This window comes from Macrosteles quadrilineatus, unplaced genomic scaffold (assembly GCF_028750875.1).
Source record: "Macrosteles quadrilineatus isolate MER2022 unplaced genomic scaffold, UCM_ALF_1.0 Scaffold_2__2_contigs__length_208266976, whole genome shotgun sequence".
In the NCBI taxonomy this organism is placed as follows: Eukaryota; Metazoa; Arthropoda; class Insecta; order Hemiptera; family Cicadellidae; genus Macrosteles; species Macrosteles quadrilineatus.
In genome coordinates, this window is record NW_026542595.1 from 13,822,257 (window position 1) to 13,849,055 (window position 26,799).

The following is a 26,799-nucleotide window of genomic DNA, read 5'->3' on the forward strand; positions in this document are numbered from 1 at the left end:
TGACAGTGATTCAACGAAACATTGTATCAACCACTAATTGCACCAATCAACAATTAAATTGGCCTGAACAGCTGATTAGTTGAATTTCGAATCATTACAATTTTGCTTCTCCTCTCTCAATCCTTGAACCTCATTGGTCCGTTACCCGTGTTGTTATGAGTAAAACTATGCTGTTATGAAAGCAAACAATGCTGTTATGAGATACTTTTCAATTCTAAGAACTGTACTGAAAAGGCTACTTTAAAAAACGGTCGTAGGTAGAATATATAACTACACTTGCTGTAAAATCAAATTTCTAAACAACCAATTTATTTTATAAACAATTAAATTAAAAAATGGTATGATAATAAACTAAATAAGTAATTTCACAAAAGATATAACTAGGATCGGTTTTTACAACAGCCGTAGAGTAATGTACAGTTGTAAGGGAGGTTTGTAACGTGCGACGACGAGCAAATCCAGGAGGACTGCTTGCTTCACTACACAGAGTTAGCTAATTACTGAATCTGTACAGGCCCCAGGGTGTCCCGGTCTGGCCCTTATATCAACTTACACAGATGAGGAACATTTTACACGCCGTTACTACCACAAATACGCGAAATATAGAGGTTCAAACATCGCACGGTCCCGAGGGTAGGGTTGGACCCATTCGAATAACAATAACCGTTAAGGAAGTTGGTTGGAGCATTTCCATTGCATTCCAAAAGCTTTCTGTCTCATTTGGCCGTGACGTGAAGAGTTACTTGATTAAACGCTGCAGAGTTATGACGTATGTATGAGTGATGGTAGTTTATAATTATATTGTTGGAAACGTGTTTAGAAAATCACAAACCTGACTTTAAAGCGAAATGAATTCGCTTGTTTTCTACTTGCATATTTAAATAAATAATGTGCAAAACAATTAAGTAATAGTGGTGAATTATAGTAAAAATTGACAGTTTTATAAACCAGCAAAGGAGGCAGTTTTTAAAGTAGTTCTGACGTCATTCACTCAAACAACAAAACATTTTTTTACTGATTAGTCAACAGATTCTTGCACTACCGGTTACGAGGTAATCAACTATTGCCTACATTTATTTTGTATTGTATTTTATGCCAATGAATTGTAAAAATACATATAACAACTAATTAGGAAAAAGGTTGAAAATATAGATTCAAGATACTGTGAAGAGCTGCAAACAAATTTTTAGATTTTGACTGTTATAAATCCATACGTATACGTATGAAATCATCGCAGTTGGCCAAAGAAACCTACATATGCAAAACGTAGGTAACTACAATAATTGATAGATAGATAATCCATAAAAAGATTTCGACCATTTCAATTGGGTTATCCAGCTAAGTGCATGATGTGTTAGTACGTTTTACTGCTGATTAGACCTGCACGCTCATCGGTTCTATTCTCCAAGTTTTAACTTTTAAAGTACCTTGTTGAACATGCTTGTATCACACGCTGTACACAAATATTTTTTTAAACTAGCAAATTTAATCTATAATGTGATGTAATAAAATTTAGCTAGAGTAACGCTTGTCGAGAGCCATGCAATGCCCTCCAGTGTTTTATGACTAACAAAAAGTCCATCCCAGAGATGAGCGAGGGGTCTTCATACACGCAATGCCCCCCCCCCCCCCTACAAGCCCTACCACTGATAGTGTTGCTGATGATACATTAGGATAATTACACCAAGTAGTGCACACAGCTGACATGATTAGTGTGCTAATTGGAAGGCCACTTACATCCACACACAAGGCAATTTGCTATAATAGTATCTATATAATGTTCTGGTAAGTAGTTTTAATTTGCTCTGACAATTTTGCTCAAGCACATTCTAGTAGCATATTACAAAATTATATTTGCAAACTGTTGTCAAGCGACGAGTATTAATTATGTATCAAGCATTCTACCAACACTTAACGAATTACATGTGTATAATATGATCTGTATTAGCGTGTTTATTCATGTTATTGATGATATTATTACAACTATTATTGTAAATGAGGACACTTCGATTGGAGTGAAACTGGATTTTGTGAGTGATATTTCTCATGACATGAAACAGCTTCAATATACACAAAGTAAAGTTGAGCCATCAAGTCCTGTTCATTTATTAGTAATAATTACGCAGCTGCACATTTACATTTTAAATTAGGAAATGCAACATGATAATTTTTCAAAAGCAGAACAATGTTACTTCAGATTTTTCAAGGAAACCCTTGTCGTGATGGAGATGAAACCGTACACCGGGAAATTCAATAGAAGTCTCGCAACCCGTCTGAGCTTGTCTTGGCTTCATCTTTTAAGCGCCTAAGTAAAAAATATCATTGAATTCCACCTGAGAACTACACTTATATCCCCCAAGAATTCAACATTATTGTTGAATTCTTACAACATAGTTTAGGCCACTAATTACTATTTATTATTTAGCAATAATTGAATGTTCAGTTTCACTTGCAGGACAACCTACGAATACATCACATAGCGCTGATTCAAATCGCTTCATGTACGATGTGCGGTTACAAGTGACACGTATAGTAAGTACGTTGCAACTGATAAGAGTGTTCAAATGTCACACAAGTTATTTCTTCCGGCAAGAACATCACCTAAAACGTGTTGTTCTTGATTACCTCACCACTTTTGTGTTATTCTTTGTATCTGGTTTTACGTTTTCTACTGTGCTGAATTTTTTAATTAAGTGTGTATAGCAATTTATTAAAACTATGCGGTCAATATTTTAAAGACGCCACTTATAAACGTTACTGCTTCTTGTTGGTGGGTTTTTTATGGTCTCGTTATAGAATACAAATCTTCAAAAGATTATATGACAAGTTTTTTTTCGACGTATCGGACTGTATATCTGTACTGTAACTTGTACTGTTTCCGTTAAAGTATCTCTGAGTATAATGGTGGATTACAAACACCAAGTGTAGGCAAACCTCTAGGATGTTAGGTATAACCGCGGGAACGAGACCCCAACTCAACAACAATCATGAACAGTGAGTGTGCAGGTTCTATATCTGTGACAAGTGAACTAATCACGAACAATTAGGTAAGGAGCCAATTAATTAGAGATGTATTTGCCGTCGCTTCTATCAACACACAATTGACGTTTACTAATTTACAGAAAGTAAAACACATCAAACTTTACATTTTAGTTAGTTAACAGGGAAAGTAAACAGCGGAGTTAAAATGGCAGTGTTGTAAAAAATGCATCCAAACAACACAGTAAATATTTCAAATTTTAAATTAGGAAACTTTGCGAACAAGAAAAGTATGAAAATATGCAAGGTAAATAAAATATGAAATCGTCAAAGTTTTAGTTTTGAAACTTAAGAAAAATACTGGCTAATGCGTTGCTTCTGATGACTGTCACATTATTTTTTTAACAGGGTGTCCTGCAAGTAAGTAAAATTTTTAATATAGCCACCATTTCAAACAAAAATATTTTTCAATGTTGGTTTTATTAAAAAATATATGAAAATATTCCATATTTGCAAATAATTTACCTTTAATAATTTTAAAGTAATTTAATTAAATCAAAAATGGTGGATAACACCAGCTAAAAAGGCATTTGTGGAATAAATGCTAAACATTTGTTTAGTTTTAACCCATAAGACTAATTCCTAAATTGTTTGTCCTTAATTTTTGGAACCAACTGAATGAACCCGAGGCTATTAACATTGATTAAACATACTCTATTGTGTTGGTTAGTCTATGATAATAACGTTAAGCTGCGAGGTTCCGATTCTAAGTTACCAGCGTCATCTATGATTTGCTCTATGATTCCCAATATAGAGAGAACAGCTTAGCTAACCTCGATCACAGCCTCTGCTCTGGTAGAGATTAGCGAAGCTGAGGTTTTGTGAATAGATGAATGAAGCCTATGACACGATACATCAAACGTTGCGTAAAATGATGAAGTTTGTGGAATAATTGTATTTTAAATGGATAAATGTGTTATATGCCAATTAAATTCAAGAGAAAGTGCAGTTGACAAGGCGAACCAAAAATATCTTGTTTGTTTATATTGATCAGTAAAGATTCTGGGTAAATAATCGTACTACTTTGTGTTTCTCGGAATTATTTAAAATGGGGTACACAAGATTAACTGAAAACCTATTACAGTAATTTTATATTTCACAGTAGGAGCTGGTATTTAAATCTCGTTCATATTTGTGAAATGTTGTGGGTTTCTCTTTACTTTATTTTTCTTAGATATAATTTCACACTCACACATCACACACAATCGTCCCGGGAAATCAAGTCCGACGTTTCGTGGGACCCGGAAAACCGTCCTACTTCCTCAGGGTAGACTAAACTTATTTACTCTGCAAGCGAGTCGAACGCCACGACTCTGACGAGTCCTGGATATCACCAGACAAAATAAGCTTAGTGAAGGAAAAAAAATTAAACAAATACCTCGCCTAGAAGTATTTAGTATAAAAATTATTGACCTACAGTCGAGTTATGAAAAAAATAACCGTTAGAAAAAGCACGTTGAAATGTGCTATAACTAATCATAAAATCAAATCAATCTTTATTGTACAACAGAAATAGCAGCATTACAATATAGGAATATAAAAATATCATCACATGGGCTCTTGCCTGTGCGTGATAAACATGAATTGAGTGTAAAAAGAGAATCACATACAAACGATTAAATAAAATAGAATGTCAACTTATTTATTAATCATACAAAAAATGTTATAGCGGGGTAACAACATTATTCTGTAAGGATATATCAGTTTGGTTACTGAGCCTGGAAACTGCAGTAGCATCTAACCAATTAGCCGCCACCTCTGCTACTGACAGGTCTGTAACTGAGGTATATGCTGCACACATGATTACTATTCGCCAATGAAATTTCACTAATTTTTTCAAGTTTAAATAAAGGTGATTTATTGAGTTGTATTCTTGTTTTTGTAGCAAAACTATACATGCTTACATACTCGTAATACAGGTAATCTAGTCAGAAAAGGTGAAATTTCATTTTGAGCCCACGTTTGTGGTTGTGGGTGCTATTATTAATAGTTTTCCTTAAGATATTTTTTAAAGATTTTCGGATTTTTTGTAAAATGTTTTATATATTATTCTTACCTTATAAGACGTATCGAATATACGTAGAGAATATCTGAGTAGATTACCTGTTTTTAAATGTTAAATATAAATTTTAGATACGAAAAATCTGTTTGAAATAACGGTGGCATATTGAATATATAATACCTATTGTCAAATATGACATTTTTCTCAAGCTAACTTGATAATAACTAAAGTAGGATCAATAATACAGCTCAATACTACAATACTAAAATAATAAAACGGTAGCTCACAAATGCTGTGAGATAACACATTGACCCCATTATTAATCTACAGCTCATTTTCGGTAGTATTAAAAGCAACAACCACGTGTTGTTTATCCATCTTGTTTAATTACTTTTTTGTTAGTTTGTAATGCGTGTATTCGCCACATTTTTGTAAATTTCAAAATTATTTTAGCTATCAACGATTTTGGCAACCCTAACATTTTGGATTGTTTGGCTAGTTTAAATAAACAGAGGCGAGCCGCAATACAATCTTTGTGAGAATATTAAAGCCTATTAACTAGAGAGTCCAATTGGACCTGCTAAATGTATCATGAACCAATTGAAGTTGGAGCTCCTCTTGTATAATAAACGGAATGGGACCGCTTGGTAAAGTCAAACAGCCAATTAATTTGATAAAAGCGTTGAACTGATAGCGTTTAACATGTAGTTTACATTAAATGTAAACTAAACGTAAACCTTTTTAAAATCTGTCTTGGATTATTGTCTAATGTATAATCCATTGGAATTATTACGTTTTTATAAGGGAACTTCCCAACCCTGGTCTTATTACTATCTAACATTGACCTTTTGATAGAAAGCAGCATTCATTGAAAGTCAAATGGCAAATGACATCTGGGTTCAGGATAAATCTGGCTGGAGTCAGACTAGCGACATTCAGCTTTGAGCACTCGAGTACTCTGCTGGTTAATAATATTCTAGATAACAAATCAATATTTAACTGATAAATAACAACGTCCAATGTAAAAATCATGTTCGTTAATCTATTATGTGGGCCATTAACCTCCATTTGATGAAAATAAAGGATACATTATAAACCAATAAATGATGGATTTGACTATGGATACAAAACAAGTTCACATCCATCAATAAACTATCCGTACGTTTAGGCAATCTGAGTATCGTTCATGACACTCCAAATCATTGTAACAAACATTCGTGTACATCATTTACAGGAAGGTTGATTTAAGTGACAGTAACCTATTTGGTGTGTTGAGATTTAGTGTGAGCACCGCACTGCATAGCATTTTTATACATCATCAAGTATTCACGTTTAACGAATAAAAGTCAACTGAGTGGACTTGTGGATTGTGGTTTAGCCTTCGGCGGATCAGTGCTGCAACTGCGTCATACTGGAATGGCTCTCTAACCCACCTATTAACCCATCTAGTAATCTTAGCATATGGTCGACGTATGGGCTTATTTACAAACACTGTTAAACAAGAAACAAATCCAACCGAAATAAAAACTCTAACTTACAGTCGTGTCACTTACAGAGTGTTTCTGTTAGTGTGAGGTTGGCGAGGCGTGCAATGTTGACCATACGTCCATACCGAGACAACAGACCAAGACATCAACAAGTGCTGGGCGACCATGCAAGAAACGTTAAGTAATTGTAACTATAACATCCAATACGTGATAACCTACAAATAATGTTACTCCTCAATGTAATTCTTATAGGTTAAGTGCTCTGTGTTGCTTATTTATAGCTATAGTTTACATTTATTTCCTATAATTGCCAGGTTAATACGGTAAACTTTTAAAATGTACAAAACAACATTTTACGTTCTTTGTGTCAGCAAAACTAACTGTTCTCCAAACCAATGCTATTTATAATGGATGCAGATACACTTACGTGCAGATGCACGTACACTTTCTTTTACTCTGAATATATTTGGACAACAAATTCAAAAGAGTAACTGCATAATAACTAGTATGTTGGTTTACTGAGAAGAGTGTTTATCTCAACTTATTACTCAATGTACAAAATACTACTATGAAGTACCTTTTTGGAAAATTTTGTATAAATACAATTACGTGAAAAATATGGTCAGGCCGTTTTAAATTTTACCTTCATATTTTGAAAACATTAGCTGGCATTACATTTATATTGCCGTTGGTGTTATTTATGCTACCAAAAAGTAAACCAATCCCTCAAAGAAACCCTGGGCAATGTGATAAATTAAACTACAAACAATTCCAAGAGTGAATACCATTTGGCAATTTTATATCCATAAAATATTAACAATTTTCATGTACAATAAAATGTTAGAGTAAAACTAACCAACTGAACGGGGGAGGGGAAGGTGATTATAATCGAAATTCCATTAACATCACTGGGTTAAAATAACGCTCGACAAACAGCATACCATTACAGCCATTAGCTAAATCATGCATTTTGTGTGAGTAATAAATAATTTGCAATCTGAATAGTAGATTAATAATAATTGGCCTGGTGAATTAGATATTAATTTATTTAAATATAGTTTAAATTACGTCCATTACTAACAATGAAACAATATTTATTTAACAAATAGTTTTATTTGAAATACAATGTACAGCGAAAAATACACCTGAATGTAGGTTGCTGAGTAAAATACTGCAAAGTTCTTTAGTTGTTGTTGAAGTTGTTAGGTTAGGCAGGAGCAGAAATTAAACTCACCATACGGAATTCATCACGCTTAGGTTGAATTTGTTGTTTATAAATATTTTAAAATTTTAAAAAAGATACTACATGTTTTAAATGTAATCCATAATTATGCAATTAATTTGAATTGTTCTCTCTATAAGGAAAACATAGTGAACAATGAACAATAAATTGAGTTTATAACTTTTAATATATTGTAACCAATACGCGAAGAGCAAGACAAGTATATGGACCAAATCGTTTGTCATTTAAGGCTAATTCGATAGAACAACATATTTATATGTGGTAGCATAGGTTAGACAAAAAGTTCAAAAATAGTTTTTGGGATACAAAATCCCACCAACGATTAATCTTCCCGAAAAAAAATACAGTATATTGTTTTCCGATTTGGTTGGAATTAAATAGTTAGTTTAGTTTTAAATGGTTATTCTAAATCTAATCAAAATAGGGATTTATACGCATTCTTGTAAATGCGTATACAAGCATTTACAAGAAAAAGTAAAAAGAGGTAAGAAAAAGTATGTGAAGTACACATATTTTTTAAATTGCTTGATGATCTGGGAAAAATATTCTCGTATTTAATTCAATGGTACACTTCAGTACACTTTAATTAAGGTGTACACTTCAGTTATTACACCTTAGTTAGTACAAGCACAGGTAGAGGAGTAAGTACTAATTCCCTTGTCTGTGCTACAAGGAAAATACATAATCATAATTATAAAGGGATTCTTCATTATTCCTATAATAATAATAATTATTATTATTCCATTAAAAATACTTATTTTTCCATTTAAAATATATTTATTCCTCACATTTCATGATAAAAAGTGTTCTGCCTGATTCATCTGACAGTTACAATAGAGAGCAACATTTGGATCAGGAAAGGTTAGAAAGATTCGCTTGACAATCAGGGACGCAACATTTGTGGTAATGTTGCTAAACAGAGAGATAAGATGAGTGACATTTGAACGCCCTTATCAGTAATGACGAAAACGACGAGACTCCGTATAATGTCTTCAGGCAACTCGGAGGAAGAGAACATACGAGGGGCGAGGTGTATGTGGTACAGAAAAAATACTCATCATACGAGTGGAAACTGAGTGAGTATTACCATAGATTAAACATACTCCACTCCAGTATGTTTAATCCTTGGTATTACTTCGTTTGACTAAATTAAGACGTTTACCAGTTACAAATACAGTAATTGTTTAACCTTATTTCAATTAAACTGTATTATGTTTTAGTTATTACTATGCTTACATGGTGATAGCCTATTTAAACGTGGTCGGTCATATTAGGGAGATTATTAATGATTTGTCTTAGTACTTTAGGATGATAACTTAAGGGCTCGATTTTCTCAAAATGATTGTTTCACATTAGGGTAAGCTATAGGTCTTTGAAATAATACAGCATATAACACAATATTTCCTCATCATAATAAACCACCCAATTTATCTAAAGGTTAATCGACTTATCGGACTTAACATAATCCTTTTAATATTTTCGTATTTAAATACATACTCAAACGATTCCACTTAAAAACGTTTTATACTAAACAAAAAGCCGAATCCAAAAATTCACAACCAAAATTTGAATACAAGAATGGAAATTAAAATTATAAAATAATGATCCCCGGCGTCTTGGTTGGGGTTGTATGATAAAAGATAACAAAACGCTCCTAATTACCTTCGTTAAAAGAAAGCAAACCCTCTCTAAATGACGCAACTAAATAAACAGTTTTAACAATTTAACCATTTCGACAATGCTTTATCCATTTATGCAGGTTAGACAAAATTTATACCTAAAGATTCAATTTTAATCTTTAATTTATCAAAGTATAGAATTAAACAGTAAATTAGATAATAGAGTGCTGATTTTTTCCAATCGTAAATTCTTTACAATACGAGGGTGTCATATCCTGCTTCATAGCCACAGAGAAGTAATATATTATGTATCTGTGATATAGATGAACTACAAACCCCTCTGAAGCCATCCGATCTGACTTCTGACTACGCATACTAGGAATGGTATACAGTACTAGGTCACTGAGACCAAGTCATTAGGTAGGCTACCTATACACACAGTCGCCGCTTTCATAGTACTGTATATCTAGTAGCAATGTTTGCCACCAACGTTTATCACTTGAGAAATTTGACGTTTGATGTTTGTAGTTAAATACAGAAGTTTGATCAATAAATTGCCTTTACAATTAAAATGGTGATTTAATATCTCATTGTTATCAGAACAAGTTATTAATGAAAAACAAAAATTAAATATTTAATTCAAATTCAATACAAAATAAAAGTCATTAGCGTTGGTCTGCTTACGTGTATAAATAACACTATACATTTCATGTATTTGCTTTACACAATCAGTTGAATGAGGTCTAATTTGGTTTGGTGATATGATCTAAGCATGGTGTATCAATGCCAACCAATCCGACAACAATTATAACCAATGTTAAGAAACAACTTTCAATCTGAGAAGTAAAATTGGCTCGGATGTGTCATTACGCTGCGTATTGAGCAGTAGAAATTACAGTTGTAAACCAACACGTACTGAGCTCCCTGTAGAGTTTATGTGGCCAAATGATAGCCTGAACCTGATAGTATCCGTAGTAGAAGATTCTATTACCCTTAAATGAAGTCAGAGTATATTTTAAAAGTTAGGTGTTATGATTTTAATAATATGTTAACTGTATAACAATGATTTAGGTAGAACGGTTTGACATTTTATTTTATTCTTTACTGAAGATGTAATGAAATTATTTTAAAACATATGCATTTTATGAATTTTACTTGCATACTACTAATCACGAATAAATATAATACAATCAGAAAAAAAATTATACCAAGTTGACAAATTTATTTTATAGTTGCAAAGTTTAAGGTATGGGAATAAAACTGAATGATTAATCACTAGACAATGTGTAAAGCCTACAAAACCACTAATACGATAACGAGCAGTAGGGCCTATTTGATTTATTATGAAAAATACTGTACAGTAAAATTCAAACTATGTTTTCAGTTTTCACTTAGTGTATTATTGCTATTGTATATAAGGGGATTGAAATTATGTTGTGAATGACCTAATGACATATAATTTATGAATATTATGGTACGAAGGCCTGAGATCGGAATGCACATTGGCATCTTGCTAGGCCATAACGACTCATACAAGGCTGTGGCTGTAGAGTGTAGACACAACGTCCATTACCAACACTAGAGCTACCTAGCAGAGAATAGGTCGATAAAAACGGAACATTCTTGACCAATGAGTAACGCCGTACAAGGACCTTCGCAGAGATTGATATCTGATCGGTCTACTTTGTCGTGGAACATTCCTTATCAGTTATTAGCTAACTGGCTTTGCCTTGGTCGCCGACGAGAATCATACCCTTACTTTCAATGGTAATACACTTCTTTCAACAGCAATGTCTTATTTTTATAAATAATTTCCTCGGGAATAAAAAAAAGATCATGTAGCTAGCACAAGGCATGTTATGCGGGATGGAACAATTTGATTTCTAGAATATTCCTATGCATACAGCAAATAATGCAAGAATTGTATATACTTTGGCCGAAGAAAATGTACGAGATTAATAATAGTATGTACTATGTAAAAAAATAACCAGTTAAGCTAAAATACTGAAGTCGAACATTTTACCGAATTGAAAAGAATCCTGCCAAGATATTTAATTCTCTTCCTCTACAGTCTACAGTGTCCCCCAAAAACCCGAGTCCGACATATTAGTTTAACGTACGTAAGTCGGCAAACGACTTCAAACACATTTCTAACCCGACCCTCGCATTCTACAGTCTACAGTCTCCTATCGGGTGATACGACCATCTCCCCCAACTGTAGAAGGAATCATAATTACGCGAAAATGAACAACGCTCCAATCACTAAACACCTATGATTTCTTCAAAAACATATCCTTATGACAATCATGAGTTAGCTTCATCTCATAATATTATTTTATGTATAGGGTACACGCGGTGTACTAACGCATATTTTTTGCTCAAGTAGTGATTTGTAATATACTAACCTTAGTTAACGAAGTGAATAAAACTTGCATGAATACTACTAGGAATATAATTAAGCTGTAATTGCTAGCTGGTCTTCCTATGGAACTTAAATGTCTATAACATCAGGAGTATGAATATTTTCTAGTAAAATATTCTGATTTCAATTCTCGGTTACAATGACAATCAATTATCAATCGGTATTGGAGATATATTATTTTTTACTACGTCACCAAAAACAGTATCATTGTCCAATTCAATGAAACTATTCTTATATACGAATATGTAAACTTAAAAAAAAATGCGAGTACAAATTATTACAATTTTATAAATAGTTTACAAGGGGTTTTAATTCCATTGGAAAATGAAAATACAGCCGAATTTAACAACATTGATATGAGTTTGAAAGTGCCAAGTTAATGTAAAAGCACCTTCTGCTCGCGAACGCAGTTCCATTGAACTGCTATTTCCCAAGGGTTTACTAAAAGCGAATGGGTCTTGGGTCTCATTGCACCCACATTGAAGGTGAATAATATTTTAGAGTGTATTTTTACATATTGAAATCTTTTAAGTTTTAAAGTGAATGAATGAATGAATGAATTTATGAATGAATTATTTATTTCTTTATTCCAACAAATTATTTACAGAATATGTACACAAATATTTAAAGGAAAAAAAAACATAAGTGAATTTAAAAGAATAAAATAAAATTAACCTTTACATTACATCTATGTAAAAAAGCGTACATGTTAATAGGGAATAAGCCGACATGGGCAGCGAGCCTGTACGTCGACTGTGCGTCCAAACATAACATTATTTATCAAATGCAATCAATAAATAAATGACAGGAGATATGTAGTGCAGATTAACTATTAACTATTAATAGTTTAATTATTTTGTTGATTTAGATTTAGATTATATAAAGTCACATTTACTGGATCGTTTGTCAAAATTGTATTCAGAATATGAAGCTTAGTGGTAGGAAATCCAAATAATTTTGTTATTCTTATTACTGTGATAGTTAAGTGAAGTTCTTCGCACATGAATATGACGTACAGTATAAATTTATTGTATTATAAATGTATTACCCGTAAAATTATAGATGAACGCCAAGGTTTGCTCATGGGGGTTACAAAGAAATATTCAAATTAAAAACTTTGAATAAAAAAAAAATAGGGAATATAATAAAAACTAAATATTTGTCAAGAAATGTATTTGTGTAATTTATAGTAATTAACGTTTTTGCCTCACAGAAAACAAGTTACAACATTGCTATTCATTTTTCGATTAAACACAAATTAAATAATTACGAATTAAACAAATGGCATTGTTCTGTTTTTGCTGTTTAAGAGATTTTTACATATTGCATCTTTAAACTCAGCAGATTTGAGGTTGATTGGCATTGGTTAACAAGCGTTTTCACGTAGCAAGTGTACATTGTAGGTGTGAGTACAGTAGTACAAACCGCGCTACACACACGCATCGAGATCGTTGAGTCGTGTGTAATCTTCAACATCTATCCTGACGACATTGGCTACTGCTACTGTGAGTTATGACTCATTCTCGACACAACCAATGCCAAGTTCGTGACTATCCAGCGTGACGGCTGGTCACAATAAACCGACGTTTACTAAACAGACCCACTCAAACCGGTCAAAACAGTTTACCACAACAGACCTCCCTGATAACCTAGTTACGGATAAGTCACTTCGATTAGATGCATTTCCAAAAGCGGTTAAGTGATAACTCGATAAAAAGGAAAATCTACTACTATACTTGAGTTTTATAGGAGGGCGTCAGGAAAAAAATCATCAGTACAAAGGTGAAATATCATACATATCCCAGACTATAGAGTAAACCATATTACATATTCTATATTCTATGTGATCCTAGGGGAAGCTCATAAAATTTCACTAAGCGTTGCAAAAAGTATATTTTCGACACAGTTTATATTAAAACTATTTAATTGTTTTGGTTTTATACTGATTTAAAATCACTACTACTTTTTCCAATGTCTCTGATTTATCCTTTTGTAAGATAAAATACCCCTGCCACAGCAAGAATGCAGATTATCGAATTTCCATTTGCCTGATTAAATTTTCCCTGAAATCTATTCAAATAATATTAAGTTTAACAAATTGTAATATTAGATTAGCTGCTACAGGGAGGGTAATTGAGTGTGGTTTTATTAGAATATTAATAGCTGAGTATAAAATAAATTTGCAAAGTTTTATCAAAATATATCCATAAAAAAGCAAACTATAACAGATAGCTTATTCTCTATAATAATTACATGGGCATTTTAAATTTTCCTTGGAATTTCCGTCGTAGCCAATAATCAAATAAAACATTTCAATATAGTATATTATTAATTTTGAAGATCTTCAAACTGGTTTAGAGATAATGTGCGAAATCTTTTGTTTTGAGGGTCTAAAATTTGGAAAATCCTTTTTTGCTCAATAAAACCTCGTTCCCATGATCCGATAATACTGGTTCGCGAACTTGTTCAAAAAGACGTCGTTTTAACGTTTGAACCGAGAATCATAAAATAATCAATTTAAATTTTCTTTTCTATGTGTATATTAAAAAAGTTTACATTGAAGAAGCTATACTGATGCTGATTTTAAACACGCCTGATGACTAAACACGTTAGTCAGGCCAAACCTTATACAAAAAGTGATGGGAACCAGAAACTAATTAATTCAACTATTATTTTCTGTATGCATAACATTCCCTATTTCTGAGAAGATAAGAATTGGATTCCTTTTTAACTCCAAAAGGGTAAACTGTGCGTTTGCTTCGCGACACCGTTTTGAGTTGTGTATATTGGTATGAATCCTAACAGAAAGTATTCTTAAATGTTATCTTTTCCATGCAACCAAACTTAAGCCGTTAACCTGATCGTGCCCTTAGTATGTAAGATAGATGTGGATACCGACATGCAGGGTGTACATTATGTATGTGACTGGAGCTGCCCCAGGTGCGCCCTGGCTCACGGCTAAGCAGCTGCTATACCTGTAATATTGACATCTGAATAAGTGAACACACCGCACACTGCCTTGCTCTGCGAACGTGCGGCCCGACGGTATCTTAATGCGAAGATTTTTTTAATGAGGACTCACAGACTTTTTAAAGAAATTGTACCAAACGGCAACGATAACTGATTTATAATTTAGAGTAGTAAATCTATCTTTTGACAACCTACGAATTCCTTCGTACATTAATCGATTAAAGTCATGTTCATTACAAGTAAGAGCTTCAAGTGTTAATATTTTGTATCGGGTCAAGTGCGGTGTCAGGCATGAAGCAAATTGGTTTTGTATAGTAGGTATTTAAACAATTGTATTTAGCTTATTGCGTATTGCTTATTGCACTTACTGCTTACAATAGTGTTGAATGTAAATTTTTCAATCCGTTAAAAGTCAAATTAATTTTCAGTGACAGTTTTATCGAGGACATTAATAAGCTTCACTAGGATACGTTTAGTCACTCTTTTACCAAACAAATATTCATACACATTTTTACGAATTTTATATTAGCAGAAACAAAACAGGATATTACCTTAAGTGTTCAAATGACGCAGATATATGAGTGAAATGTATTGCATACCAAAGATTAATAAGAACAGTCTTATTTAGTTGTTTTCCAATTGAATAATTAGGGATTACTTAAATCACGTTTGATCATAAAGCTCTTATCGAAAACTTAAAATCACTTAAGCAAATGATTAAAGGTAAAGTTGATAGAATAAATCAAATATTTACTTCCAGCTCTTTGATGTAAAGGATGAACTGGATATTTTATTTCATTTCGCTATTTAACATCGCCGAGCCTAGCTTCAAAGCAGCCCGTGTAATGTGTATTGGATCTCGTAATCGGGCTTTAGTGGCAGGAAAATTAAGTTTTCTGTACACTGCAGCGAAAACAGCGCTTAAGAAGTTCTTCAACTTTCTAGGGTAAAAAGAATTAGCTGTAACCGAGGACATCAGTTGTATATTTTTCTGACTATAAAATTCGCTGATTTTACTGAAGAACTCCCGTTCGTCATACTGCAGAAAAAACAGCCGTAGCTATTTTACTTACCTTAGTGAGTAAAAAGCCTTTTTAGTCCCTAGAAGGTAAAAGTCAGCTGTTGTTAACTCAGTTGTAAACTTCGATTCTAAGCAATCGTCAAAAGTACCTATGTATAGATTGTTTTAATGGGTTGTAGCTTAATGTAACATTCTTGTCAATAAATAGACATATTGATAGTAAAATGTACACTTACATTATAGCAACAGACGAAATTATTAAATCAGTTACTAAACAGCTGCTTACTTCCTTTAGCAAAATTGAAAGTAGGAAGTCGTTTTGACAGGCTATCTTAACATGAAACGTATTTTAGTTTTGTATCTCAGTTGGCTTAAATAACGGGGCAATATGAAGAAATATATATATTTCAGCACACTACATCTTCCGACCTCGGCCTCACCTCTGTAGTGAAACTTGACCTGGGGTCACAAAACAGTCACTTTCCGCCCTAGAGAGAAATATACTGTGTCACTATCACATTATCAGCATTGGTGTTTTCGCATTTACTACTAAGTCACGTTGTTTTCTTTTTTTACTTCAATAAACATCAAAATTGATTCAATGAATGTTAATTTGTTATTGTGTTGGTAGAGTAGTACGAATTGCTGTTAAATAACGGTAACAGCTGTTCCTATACAGTAGCAAAGCCAGACTACAATAATTTTGGGTTATAATTAATAAAACTCGGTAAACGATGTACGGAAAATTGTTTTGTTATTTATTTAGCTTAAAAATGGAAAATCGGTGTAATTTACGTGTTTTTTAACACAAGCTCATTTTCTATCCTTCGCCTCGGTCGTTAAACTTGAGATTGTGTCGAAAAGAGTTTCTTCAGGTCCTAGTGATGAAATACACTATTCTAACTAAGCAAACACCCCAAATCTGACATACAGTTGACTACCACGTTGGAGTTGCCCGCGACGATCACCTGCGCTGTAAACGGCGAGGTCGGCCGCCGAGTCTCAGTGGCTATGTGGCTACAGGCAGTGTTTTATGTTTTGTAATGGCACACTGGATGTCTGCTAATGATACGGACGTGTCGGTTACACGGCCAATTCTGTTTGATTCGAGTCATACATCAGAGCAATAATATCTTGATTTGTACCGTGGTGACGTTTACTGCCTGTACTTGGTGGCTAACGTTACATTCCCGCAAAGAATCTGTGTCACCGCTCACTAGCGACCAGGCTCGGTTTTTGTCTGTTAGTTCTTTTGTCTAAACACAAGCCTTACTTCGGAGTTAATTTCAGTTTCATGACGCAAATACAAACCTATACTTATTATATCAGTTTAAACCGAGTGGAGATCTAGTTCTCAAGAGGCGTAGAGTATTTCGAAGAGTAAAAAATGGACAGATTCATTTATTTGTCAGTACACGAAGTCAATTAAAGACAAAACACCACAGAACAAAGTAGTATTCTGTCATGACACTTACAGAATGCCAAAATCCATATTTTGTTTATACTTTTGGATAAAATAGGTTTCAGCACAATGTTATATAATACAACGAGAAGAATAGATTTCTTGAAAGATTCTGCATATGTGATTTTTATAATTTTTTCCAATTCGTGTTCTTTAATTTAAATTGACGAGAGTTTGTTCCATGTTGATTGTGAGATCAATTTGATTGTGTACTTACGGTAATCTAATGCCGTTTTTACCTGAAAACAAAAAGAAAAAGTAGTTAATAAGATGGAATTAAGCTACACAAGACACAATTTTCATTCTAAAAATACAAACGAACACATTAGTAAATAGCTAAAGGGTTGATTGACAATTAAACCTTAGGTTGAATAAGATATAGAGCTGGGAAATCCGTAGCACAGTTTTTGAAAAAGCTTATCGTTGTATACAGTGTGATTGAAAAGTCCCGGAACGGTGTAATATGTTTTTTACCATTAAAGATAAAGTAATGAGAATTGGCATATCGATAATAACCATAAATATATACTCTTTTAAGCTATGATCACTTGTATAAAGGGGGGCGGCCCACGAGGAGCCAGGCAAGATTCTTAAATAGCAGCATAGGCCGAGTTTCGTATCAAATTAAAAGCCTTAGTTAGTAGATCACATTGCTGCAAACACGAACTCAGAAGGATAACTGAGCCAAAAATGACAGCTGTTCAAAGATTCGTTTGTATTTGCAATGCTATCTCCGCAGAGTTTGGAAGGAAATCATAAACCTAAGCATAGGTCGATATGTGCTTCAAATTAAAGGTCTTCAAGTACAATACAATGCCGCAAGTTTGAGCTCAAAAGATCAACTGAGTATAAAATGGCAGCCTTTCAAATAGACAAAATGGCAGATTCAAGAAATATTAAAACAGCTGCCATTTTTGGCTCGGTTGTCCGTTCGAGTTCAGATTTTAAGATCTTTATTTCGATACCAAATTTGATCTATGCTGCTATTTAACAATTCTGTCTGACTCCTTGTAGGTCACCTCTTTTAAGGGATGAAAAAGTAATAATAGCTTAAAAGAGTAGACATTTATGGTTATTATCAATGTGCCAAGTCTCACAACTTTATCCATTATGGTAAAAAAAAAAATTACACCGTTCAGGGACTTTTTAATCACACTATAGGCGTGCTTGGAAATAATATTGAACACTTTTAACCAAGGGAGTACTTTTCACTGCTATTCTGATAAAGAGTAAAGAATTCGTACATTTTATTTAACAATTCTTTTGATTTATAAAAGGTCAAAATTTTATTTCCATACATACTTTGATAAAACCCCTTACTTTGGTTTTCATCTTGGAATGGGACGTTAAATTCACGGCAATAGGAAGATATAACTGGAATTATAATTCAATTTATCAAGTCGGATATACAGTTGTTCCTTAGTCTATGGGTAGTTTAATACCAAAAATAATAACGATAATAATAAAACAACACCGACAACAAATTATCTAGGTACGTCAGATAAGGGAGTTCTGAAATTGGTTGTTTGGTTTTATGAAAACTCCTTATCCAGCAAAAGTTTGCACGGAGATTGTCAATGTACTCGGAGGTCATAGGTCGCTATTATTTTAAGTTTTCTAAGATAAACTATTTAGAAAAAATAATTAGTTCGTGTTAAAGAGAAATATATTTTTTACATACCGTATATTGTTTAATAGATATTTGTTTTCATAGAAATGCAAACAAAACTACGCATCGTTCACACCGTTCATTAGTTTATTTTAAGTAGTAGATCACTGTATTATGTGTTCTCTTGCTGTTAAGGAGTTAGAGGTCACATAAGATACTTCAATGTAATATACTTGACAAAAAGTTATAAACAACACACCTCTATAAGAATAGTATGATTTAAAGAGCACTGTATGAATAATATATTTGCCACTTTAATTGATGGGATTAACTAATACATATTCAACTTCATCGTTTTACTGTATAATATATCACAGACATTTGTTTTGCAGAAATATAAATATAGTACAAATTTATAACCACTAACAACTGTGTAAGATTTCCTTTCTAGCACTGAGGAGGGGTGAACAAACCATAATTGGGTCGTGTTAAATTCAGGAATTCTAATTCAGTGTTGTAAGGGTGGGGTCTTCACCCGACTCTGTGGAAATTGATCCGCTCAGCTTTAGGGTGGCCTAATATATGAAATCCGGCATTCGTACACAGAGTATGTGTTATAAGAGGAAAATACAATACAAATAGACAAGAGAAATTACAAGAACAACTAGGCCTAATGAAAAGTAATTTGCTTAAATATAACCGAAAAGAGTTTTGAAAATACAGTATATTTCGAATGAGTTTCGCGGCTTCAATCCTTAGTAGTAGAATTATTATATATATTTAGATCTAGCTCACAGCCAATATTACATATATATATATATATAATATTGCATATTTGTATTACATATATATATATATATATATATATATATATATATATATATGTATGATAGAACTAGGGAAATAAAAGAATGTGGATGTTCTATATTCTAAATAATAAGGGTAGTATTATTTTTGCTTGAACGTCAATTCTGTTTAAGATACTCTGTATTATTTCACTGTAGTCTGTGGGAGATTTCGGTTTTTGTGCGTGGTAGTTTACATAGGTAAACGGATAGTTTTGTAGAAGAAGAGGGCCCTGTGACTGTGGTGAGATCTCTAACTGCAACATGAGGTGTGGAGACATGTACTCGAGATACATAAGGTACACACTTTATAAACAGTATTCCATTCCCGGATCAGCTAGTGGAACTAACTTTCCATTGAACGTTTGAGATAACATTGGTGGAATGGGCTATTCTACAAGATGCGCAATCTTACATAGAAGCAGATAGTGATTCGGTATCTAACCACATTGGAAATTTAAATTGACTGATTAAATTGATTGATTGAATTGTGTAAGATTCATTGTATGCAGGCAGCATATAATGATTTCAACTCATATCATTTATGTCTAACACAACAATTGTTCAATTCAGATTTTAAATATCCTGCCCGATGTGCAAAACTTTCTTTTATAACTCAGTAAGATATCAGCATCGACAATGACCTTAAGACAATAATCTAAGAACTTAAGAAAAACCTACAATCTACAGTTGTATTAACTTCAAAAACTATTCTATTTAAGGTACCAACAGTTTTATTCATTGTAATGTTTAACGGTGTAGCAGTTGACTAGATATTTGTATGAATTGTGAGAAAAAGACGTATAAAATATTTCAAATGTATAACGTGTAATTGTCAGTTTTTTTGTTAAGAAAAATAAACAAACTAATTGGGGAACTAATCATTGAGTAAATTTCCTTACGTAAGACTTTTATGACGACATATTTAAATACAGCTTGGATTCGTAAATTGTTGAATTAATTTATATAACATGCACGAATGCTTCATTGGAATAACCAGAACAGCGACCACAGAATATCAGAGATAAACACGACACAATGTAAGATGGCAGAACTTGCTAAGTAATTAAAGATCCAATTATAATGCAACAATAAAACATTTCCATCAGCGGCGCCATTCAGAGGAAAACTGGGCTGTATTGTTTGAAAATCGAGCGAGAAGGGCTCGGGATGGAACTGCAATATAAAGTTTGTAAAATATCGTTCAAACAGCAAAAGGGTATTAAACAGGGTCCGGTGTGATGGGGGGGGGGGGGTGAGGGGGGCAGCATATCCCTCCGATGGATGTATAGCATTTGTCCACTCTCACATTTCACTCCCTCAGAGGCTCAGCTGAGTCAATATCTTACCCTCATTTCGCCCGCGAAAACCCAGATTATCTTTCATATTTCAAAGGAAATGCTCACTTTTTCATAAAATATGTCAAATTATCGTCACCTTAGACGTCAATAAGATACGGCGAGTGCTAGAAAACGTATAAAGGTAAAACGCGTCTGATAATGTTCTAATGTATCGACAAATAAATAAATAACAGATTTTTTATACATTTTTACGTAAATCCACATAGTGCAAAAATGGTAAGAAAATTTTAAATGTAAGGATGCAATGCAGGAATTGCTTTGTAAGAGAAAATTAAGAACACGTTTTTAAATTTTGGCAAAGTTTTTGATGAAAAGGTGAACAATGAAATTAAAAGGTCAAAACGTATTTCCTTAAAAAGTCGAAAACCGGGGATTTGCGAGAGTGGTAAAACATCTAGTTTATGGAAATCGTTTAATCCGGGAATCAATCAAATACATCCATTTAGCCATCACACAAACAACTTTCATGATTGTATAAAACGTTATGACGCTTTTATATCACACAAGAACTCTATTAATACTAACTCATATCAAATTGATAACACTGGAGAGATTATTTATGTATTCCCTCCAGTACGAAAGACTTATGATGTATTTTATTTATTTAGTTCCTTATGTATTGTAGGGTGAGATTCCAATTATGTAAAAAATATCACATCGTCAAATTTCCCAAGGAATTGTAAAAAACCTATAGAAAATCGTCAAATTTTCTAAACAAGTCCTAAGTCGGCTAAAGTAAAGTACATAAAGAACTCCTGAAAGTGGACAGAGTTTTACGAGCGTATAGCCCTTTAATAAACAAATTAAACTTTATGGTAATTTTAAGGTTGACCTATTTTACATACTTGCATAAACATCATACCATCTAAAAAATGCAAAAATCTAAAAACATAAAACATTTAAATCTAATTGAGATTACTATATCACACAGGTATATTTTATTCAGTCTCATCAGGGAGTCCATGAAGTATAAAATATGATAAAAAGTACTTGCAAGAAAAACAAATCAATATTAACAGATTAAAATAGTTCTTGGCAAAGTTTCCGTTTAGGGTTTAACAAAACACAACAATGATCGCATACGAGCTTCCCATTGACCTGACACATACGAAAGAGCAAACGCATAATCCTGCAGCTACGGAGACAATGAGACCAAAAATAATGAAACAGAACACGAGAACCCAACAATAGAACTATATCACATAATTTAGGGTCTATGATAACATACAGAAATACGTTCTAGAGTAGTGCTAGAGTGTTGCGGCACTTCATTACGAGCCCCAAAGGTCCTGACGCTAACCACACGAACAACTATTAACTCTTTAACAAATGTGTCTATTGTTTCGTCAACGAACAATACTTTAACACGAGAATCCAACGATACACAATAGCCTGGACTGTGTGTGTACACTGTACAGGGCATACAATCGCAGATATGCTATTAACTGAACCTATTTCCAAACAACACGCGCAACTTCCAATACACCCACGCTTTGTTTTGGTCACAAATAACATTAGCGATTGTACCTTTGATACTCCATACTTTGCCAAAACAAATAAACACGTCGTTTACTCAAGAGACAAATTAGTTAACATAGTCAGTTTACAAAGACTAGCTTCATAGTAAATTAGGCCTGAATTAATTAAATTAATATTCCTCTTAACATTTTTCAACGGTACAAACCACTAAATAATGTAAAAATATACTAAATAATAAATAATGTTATGTTTTGCTTATTTATCATGAAAACAGTGCCTTATACCTTATTTGATTTCGAAATGAATATATTTCCATAAAAGTAAAGGATTGTACGTGTAGGTTAGGAATGCTTAGGACAAAAACTAATTTTGAAAATGCAGGAGTTCGTTTTAAGTAGAACTGAAAAAGCTAGGTATTCGGAATATATGTATTTATTTAAAAAAATAGACGGTGGATTTAACAGTAAACTATTATATTATACGGCATATCTTATTAAGATGGATAATAGCTTAAGAGTTTTGGTTCTGTTCTAGTAAATGCAACATGCGAACAAAGTTCCCATGCACAAGATGAATTGATTATTTACAGATGCGTTGTCATTGCACAGACAAAAAAACGGCTTGTTTACAGACAATATAGTGGTGAAACGTCCAAACTGTAGAACATAGCATTTATACAAAGAACATTTGATATAAAGAACTTGATTTTTTACTGAACTAAAGAAAATAAGAAGATTGTACTCGGTCCCTTAAACATTTTACTACTGAATAATGCAATATTGGGAAGTATTTATTTTTCAAGCACTCGGCAGTACCGATTAATAAATACTGGTCATTTTCTTAAAAAATTTATGATCAAAAGTTTTAAAATTCACCACTTTTGTAACCTAGCACATTAACAGAAAAAAGTGATTCCAAAAAGACTACAGGTAATATCAAACAAATAAGCAACAGCCGTGAAAACAATTTAAACCTATGTAATTTAAGTATTTTAAAGTCTCTATTGGTTTACTATTTGAAAACATAAATTTAGTACTGTATATTTTAGTTTTTTTTATTATTTCAACTTTTTATTTTGTAATACCAACTTGAAAGAAACAGTTTAAACAACCATGAGTTACTTCACTGTGCACACGTCCTTAGATTATGCTTAACAATATGATAATTTAACATTAACAAGAGTTTAAATAGTTCCACCCCTTTATATTGTGTATACCAGCAGAACAAACCATATCCAACGGAAAAGCTGGAAAACTTTGCTTTATTTTCTCGCAAAAAAAAGAAAAAAACAGAAATAAACTGGTTTTATAAAAGGTGCATACGTGTTTAAAATTCCTACATGCTTACTGAATGTATAAATGATATGTTCCATTGAGCATCTATTCCGGCCGCATTCACAATAAAAAAATATATTTTTTTACCAAATAAAACAAATCGTATGGTGTTGGTTTTAAATATACTTGGTTAATAACAGGGTTTAAAACAAAATAGCTATTCTTTGTTGTTTAAATAGTTACGGTCCTAATTAGTAGTAATATTGTCGTGAATGAATATAGACAAAGAAAAACTAGAGAGCCATTTAGAAATAATAACAGCACAAGAGGGGTGCAAATATAGAAAAAAAAAACTACAAAAATAATAATTTTGATCAACTATTTCTGTAGTTAAGATGATAACATAGTTATGATGAGGTTTGCCATATTTACACTATACTAGTATACCTATAAATACATACAAATATATTATTGTGCGTTGTTAATAAGTTAGGGATGTATTGCTTAAACAACTAAAACATCCAATACATTTTTCGGGCATAACTGATACTGTATATGCTGTTTTATCACAGAAATGGCATATAATTACTTAAACAAGTAATTGAATATCCTTGAAATAAAATAACGTAAAATTGAAACCCTATTAAACATAACAAAAGACTATGACAATTTAATTGATATAGAAAACCAATTGCAGCTAGAACAACAATAAATTAATTAACGAATATCGTAAAGTTGACATTAGCTTCGGTTAAGTTAATGTAGGGACAGTACTCGGTTAATTAATGATTCATCTATGTTTCCGATGCACCCCTCCCCTCCCCCTCTAACATCACCCCGCCCTGAGTGACGTAAGCAGCGGCTCGACAAAGGATAAGCAGCATTTATAAAAATCCATACTTTTGGAACTTTACCAACAAATCTTGTAAAAGTAACATAAGACCGTTTGAAATAAAAACAAACTTAGCGACCAAAATAAGAAGTTTGGTTGTAAACAGATATAATGAGTTATGTCTGTAAACAAAATATTTTACTAGTTCTTAAAATTTATATTCATTGAGGAATAAAAAAAACTATTATGAATTGCAGGTGATTAATATCTTTTGACATATCTTAGGAACTAAAATATAAAATAAACCGACAAAATAATTTTGCTGTTGAGAAATAATTATATGTCAATAGAAAGTATGCTGCGATTACAACAATATCGTATAAAAAAAATACGAGTTCTATAATAACATAATTTACATGTCATATGTAGTAAAAGTAAACTAAGTTGTCTAATGTGTTTCAACGAAGTTTGAAGCCTAATGGACATAAATGTTTTTACACCTGGTGTTAAAAATACCAAAACAAAGTTGAACAAGCAAAGCGAGAGTGGCAAGGGATGTACCTAGATGGGTTGTTGTGTTGTGCTAGTGTGTGAGGGAGGCGCCACTTGTTGCTACGCGGCACAGTCGTCGGAACAGCGACGTCGGGACGCCGAGACAGTCGCGAGTACACTGCGGTCTGACGCGTCCCGTCCCGTCCCGGCGTCCGCGTCGTGCGTCGGCGTCGGCGTCCTAGCCAGTAGCCACCCCACTGGACACCTCAGGCTGTCTCCATGGGGCTTACACGCTTCATTAGGGACATGCTCCTCACACTAGTATGACGTTGGTAAATAATAGGGAAACCATTATTGCAAAGAAAAATGTTCCTCGCTAAATGAGGGGAAAAACTTGAAATGGACCTGAGACTAAAACCCACACGTTACGTGCCGCACCATGCAACTGCATTGCATAGCTTTGATGTTCTAATATTTGTCGGCGATTTAAATAGAATCTTATATTTCCCAACATTTACTACAAAATTAAGATGCAAAGTAATTTTATTATTTTTTGAATAGGAAGAGTTACAACCGATGCTTTGCAACGATTACAAATATAGGCCATTGTTTTGAACTATGTAATTGTTTAATAGAGTAAATAGTGTACCATGAATTAGAATGTGAAGTCACACGAGAAGTTTTGTGAATGAGTTTTAGAAGGAACTTGTTAAGACAAACTGGGTCCCTGTGGATTATAAAATTTGAATAAAATAAATTGGTTAAATATATCAGTTTAAAGTTTCTTAACCGTAGTTATTATGTCATATAAAACGTTGTTACTTTTTTCAGTATTGAATTACTTTAAAATACAAATTTGACCTGAGATGGCACTTATAAGCGTGTTGTCACATGGTCTAATAATTCACAAATACCCAGTTAACACATAATCTAAGTGATCAACAATAGTTGATCACAATTCCACACGAAGCTTCTGCACAACAGTTGTACATTAAGCCGGTAAATGGAGTCCACTAAACATTTTGGCCTGCGGGCATACAGCAGAATAATACAAAAATGGTATACGGGTGGTTTTGGATTGACTGTACGTACACTGTTTCTTAATTGTTTTGTGCTCCATGTTTCCTCAGTTTCCAAGTTATCAGCATATTTCCCCTGACCAAAAAATTCTCTGAAGGTTCAGAGACATTTTCGTTTGCAGAGTATGCAGATTTTTCTCAAAAAAGTATTAATAAAATAAAAACACAGGCAACAGAGCCAGGGGTGGTGGTGTGAATGTTCTGTTCATTTTCTTTAGTTGAAAGACTACAAGACTAAATATGGTTCTATCGTAATGTTTTTATTCCTCTTAAAAAAATTACTATCGTTCAAATATGTCATAACAAATCACCCAAGTAAGTTAAAAACACATTTCATATTCTATTCAGTATAACTAAAAATAGCTGTTAAATATGAATTGCACTAATCATAAATTAAGATTGAGAGGTTAAGTGGAAGAGAGGACTTCCAAGTTCCAAGTCCTAACTTCGCCTCTTAAATATACAAATTTTTCATTTGTAATTTAATTTCATCATATGTATGTATATTTGATGGTTTAAAAACTAATCCTTTGAAGTTAGAATTATCCATTAAAAGAAAGATA

General features: G+C 33.0%; 1 protein-coding gene across 1 annotated transcript in view; it reads right to left on the reverse strand.

Moving 5' to 3' along the window:
• Positions 1 to 26,799, reverse strand: part of LOC128983951 (uncharacterized) — a 412,009-nt gene that overhangs the window by 106,370 nt on the left and 278,840 nt on the right. The gene's annotated exons all lie outside the window — the stretch shown is intronic.